The 4,545-nt window shown below is 62.5% G+C and overlaps 1 protein-coding gene across 1 annotated transcript in view; it reads right to left on the bottom strand.

The window, feature by feature from the left end:
- Nucleotides 1–4,373, bottom strand: part of CTBP1 (C-terminal binding protein 1) — a 36,876-nt gene extending 32,503 nt beyond the window's left edge. The window contains exon 1 of the mRNA XM_045289511.1: nt 4,351–4,373. The gene's annotated coding sequence lies outside the window, so the exon portion shown is untranslated. The remainder of the gene's footprint in view (nt 1–4,350) is intronic.
- Between the last annotated feature and the right edge of the window lie 172 nt (nt 4,374–4,545).

Genomic DNA, 4,545 nt, shown 5'->3' with positions numbered 1-4,545 from the left:
ATGGCCCTTTCAGGGGCAGCTAAGCACTTCAACCACTCGCTGCACCACCTGCCGGGTCCCCTCCAGCAAATCCCAGGCCCTGCTCCAGCCTCTCCAGCCCAAGCTCAGGGCAGCTCTTGGGAGTGTCAGCCCTTACCTATCTCCCTCTTGTCCACTCTCTCCTGTGCCGTCCATGTGGCCCGACTGGGCACAGGGCTGGCCACAGCACCCCCTGCTGCTGGCGCCCACACACACACTTCACCCTGCCCGGGCCCAGACTCTGGGGCTGACCAGAGAATCCTCCTGCCCACTCCCCTCACCACTCCCCAAAGGGTAGCACCCACTCAGTTCTAGTACTTGCTGAGAGGTGGGCGGTTCAAACCCACCAGGAGGTGGACAGGCCTGGGGCTGCTGCAGGAGAGTAACGGCCTTGAACTCACCCCCTTGGGCACAGCACTACTCTGGTCCCAGGACCAGGACGGGGTCAGCTTGCAGCCCGGGTTCCAGTGGGGCAGACGTCCGGGGACAGGCTTGGCTGCCCGCCTTCAAAACTTAGCCAACAAAAGCCCTGTGGATCATGAGGGTCGAGGCAGAACAGATCAGGGGAAGGCTCGGGGCCCGGGCAGCGGCTGAGCCTGCTGTCCCTGGGCAGCACCCTTGTCCTCAGCCGGGGCCCCACACCCGGAGTACACCGCAGGCCTTGGTGCCGCTGCCGGCCTTCTGGGAGAGACCGGTCCCGAGGTGGCGTGAGTTGGGGGAAGAAGTCCTTGTGGATTGCCCCCATGCTGGTGTGGGCAGCAGCCCCCACTGGGCCTGCAGAGCCAGTGCTTCCGGCCACCCCCTACTGACCTCACGGACCATGGCGGTGGGAGGTGACCTGGCCTGGGACACCCTCTCCAGCTGCTGTGGGGCCCGAGGGGCTGCTTCCCCGGCATCACGGGTGGGAGCACCAGGCCTCCTGACGCCCGCCAAAGGACAAGGAGGCTCTGTGTCACATCGAGCCTGGCACCGGACAGGGCCAGGGGTTTGCCCTTGTGCCCGAGCCACAGGGAGAGGGCGAGTGTTTCTAGACTGCTGTTCAGGGGGTGGGGGCACATTCCTTGGGAACACAGGGAGAAGACAGTGGGATCCGAAGACCCCCGGGGTCATTATCCATACACAAAGAAGCCGGACAACCCACCACCCAACCGTCATGGAAGCCCCAGGGGGCTGTGCACAACGTCCAGGGCCCAATGGAGGCCTCACCGAGCATCCCCTCCTGTAGCAAGGCACCCAGGGAGGGGCAGTATGTAGCCTTCCCCGAGTGATGGTAACTTCTGCCACACCTGCCAGGGGTAGCTCCCTAAGCGGAGAGCCCCAGGGCTCAGGATCCCAATGCATCCAGGTCAAGGGTGGGCCGGCCATTCCCAGGCTCCAGGGCCTTTCCAACACCTCCCTGAGTCTGTGCCCTCAGGCTAGGGATTTAGAAGACAAAACAAAAATGGAAACAGACCCCTCAGGGCCATCCTGTCAGTGTGGACTCCTAGTGACCCTGCCTGAGCCTTATGGAGACTGGAGCGCAGGACAGGAGCAGAGAACCTTGTCTTCAGTCCCTTGGAGTGGCTGTGACCTTCCAGCCCACCGCGTGACCACGATGCCACCAGGGCTCCTCAGGCTGAAGAGAAGGGGCTGGGTAGAGAGCAGGGAGGGACAGTGACAGACGGGGGCCCAGGTGAGGGTGTCTACCATGCCCTACAGAAGGAGCAGGACCACAGTTGAGCAGGGCGTGCCAAGCACCCAGAGAAGGGCAGGGCAGAGAGCGGGCGGCGGGGAAGGCAGGCAGCAAGGGAGAGCCCAGTGGAGAGGAGCCCCAGAGAGCAGTGGGACCCCAGGCCAGTGAGGCTCCATCGAGTGAGCCCAGCAGAGACACATGAACCACCCAAGCCAAAGGGAGGGGAGGGGAGGAGACCGGAGGGCCCAGGAAGCAACCCCACAGAGAAGAGCAGACAACCATGGGGTGGGGCAGGAAGGGTCGAGAGGGCCACGGGGGAGCAGAGGGAGAAACGGGAGGCCGCAGGCCCCAAAGGGGGTGCAAAGGCCCCAGCACACCGCACAGGCTTGCAGGGAGACACCCCAGCTGCCGCTGATTCCACCACAACCAGGCTGGCCCTACAGCTGCAGCTGGTCCCCAGAGGGACAGGCTAGGGCCTAGGCCCTCCAGAGGCACGGCATGGGCAGGGAGCAGAAGGCCCAGCTCCAGGCAGGGAGTCTTCCGGCTCCTCTTTGCCCACGGGCTCTCTCTCTCCTGTGCCCCTAGGAAGCCTGCTGGTCAGGCTGATCCTCTAGGAAGGAGGCTCACCAGGCTGCCTGGGAGAAGTCACTGACTGCCAGGGAACTGGGAGGGGCCCCTGAACTCACAGGTCACCTCAGAGCAGCGGGAAATTCAAGGCCTAAAGGTGGCCCTGGTGGTGCCATGTGCGATGAGTTGGGCTCCTAACTCCAAGGTCAGTGGTTCAAAGCCACCAGCTGCTCCTCAGGAGAAAGAGGTTGTCTGCTCCCATAAAGACTGACGGCCTTGGAAACCCACAGGGGCAGTCGTGCCCTGTCTGACAGGGCCGTTGTGGGGAGGAATTGACTGGGTGGCAGTGAGTTTAATTTCCTGCTGTTAGCCCTTCTGCCAGGCCCTGTGGGACTGCGCAGCACCTTATCCCTGAGGGCGGCCTCCTGGTGGTTGAGAGGGTCCAGGCACTGGGTTTCTGGCTCTCGGAGCACCCCCTCGGCTGGGTGCAGAGCACGGAACGTTGGGATGCAATAGCCCCAGAGGAAGGAGGCCGGCCTGTCCTCTCCCGGTAGTCAATTCCCCTCTTCCTAGACGGGGAAGGTGACCCTGCCCTGAGCCATCACAAGAGAAACCCACGCACAAGGGGCTGGCCCCTGGCCAGGCTCACCTCGGCCTCAAAGCCATCCTTTGAGTGAGCCCAGAGGCGGTGCCCTGATTTCACAGCAGGCAGGCAGGCAGCAGGGCAAAGCCCATCCCCAGGCAAAGGGCTGGGCTGGGCACCCAGCCAGAGAAAGTTCTAGTAGCCGCCAAGCCCGCCACCCTGCTGACCCAGGTGTGGTCCCTCCCACAGGCCTCCTGGCCCGACTCTGCAGTCAAGCTGGGCACAGGTGGGGGTGGGGGTAACGTGGCAGGAGGAGGAGGAGGGGTGGCCCGGCCCAGGAGGCCAGGAAGGGGAGGAAGGCAGGCCCCATACCCGCCTGGCCCCTCCCAGCCGCACCCTGCAAGTGAGCTGCCCCTCCCACAGGGAGGCCCAGGCTCCCAGGGCTGGAAGTTGACAAGGAGCTGCAAAATGGTCCCCGACAGCTCTATGTGGCGCAAGGTAGTCTGATCAGACGCTTACAAGGGCAACAGGCCATCAGCCAGCCAACCATCACCACCCGGGGGCCATCTCAGGTGGCCAGCACAAGTGGAACCAGCCCACTCCCTCCCTCCCTTCTTCCCTCCCCCCAGCAGCCCCCCTGGGGCAGGGCCACCCGTTGAGCAGGTGGGGGTTGGGGTGGGGGAGGGCAGTGCCATTCTTCAGCAGCCTCCAGGCTCCCCCACCCCCACCACGTGTCTGCCGCAGGGCAGGGAACACCGCAGCGACCTGGCTGCCACCACCTCTCAGGAGAGAAAAAAACTACAGGGTGCCCGGGTTCAGAGAATCAGGTACAACCTGCTGAATTATTAAGGTGAAAACAGGCTGGCCCAGAGCAGGGTCCTCTGCTTGTAGACGCCCCTTAAACGAGGCAGGGGTTGCTGGGCCCCAGCCTCCTCCACTCCAGGGTGGAAAAGACATGCTGGCCACCATGGTTACCCAGTTCAAGTGACCACCTGAAAGCCATCAACAACAGGACCACCCTCCCCCTAACTGGAGGGCAAGTTCTCGTTTTACACACTCAGGAAACGGGGTCTGAAAATTCCAAGGACTTCTACAGGCGTCTCCCAAAACCATGCCTTTAAAACCACTGATGCCCACCCAGCGCCTCGCAGCCCCCTCCCCCCTGCCCCCCTTTCTGCTCTGTGGAACCTCTAGTATCTGATACCACATAAGCCCCAAGTCACCAGACAAAGCACTGAGAATAACCCCCCACCCCACCCCCACCCCGCTGGCTGCCTGCCCTCAGCCACTAAGACAGGAAGCAAGGCTAGACTCGGGGTGAGGGTAAAAAGTTCACTATGGTCTCCTTCCTACCCTCCACTTGGTCAGAAGGCAGAGACTGTTCTCAGCGCAAACTGTTGGCCCTGAAACTCGGCCTTGTCCCAGACTCGGTCCGGGCCCTCCAAACACTCCCTGGGGGGTGACTTGTGGGGAAAAAACACACACACAAAAACGAAAAATCCAAACTCACTGCTATCAAGTTGCGGTCGACTCAGAGCAACCCTGTGGGCCAGGGTAGAACTGGCCCTGTGAGTTTCCGAGACTGTAGCTCTTTACGGGAGTAGAAAGCCCCCCTCTTTTTCCAGAAGAGCATTTGGTGGCTTCGAGCTGCTGACCTTGCAGTTAGCAGCCCAACGCCTAAGCACATGGCCACCAGAGCTCCTGT

This window comes from Echinops telfairi, unplaced genomic scaffold (assembly GCF_000313985.2).
Source record: "Echinops telfairi isolate 266 unplaced genomic scaffold, ASM31398v2 ScPeMD7_28;HRSCAF=97, whole genome shotgun sequence".
Taxonomy (NCBI): Eukaryota; Metazoa; Chordata; class Mammalia; order Afrosoricida; family Tenrecidae; genus Echinops; species Echinops telfairi.
The sequence above is the reverse complement of the archived record's forward strand: the minus strand, read 5'-3'. Positions and strand labels throughout refer to the sequence as shown.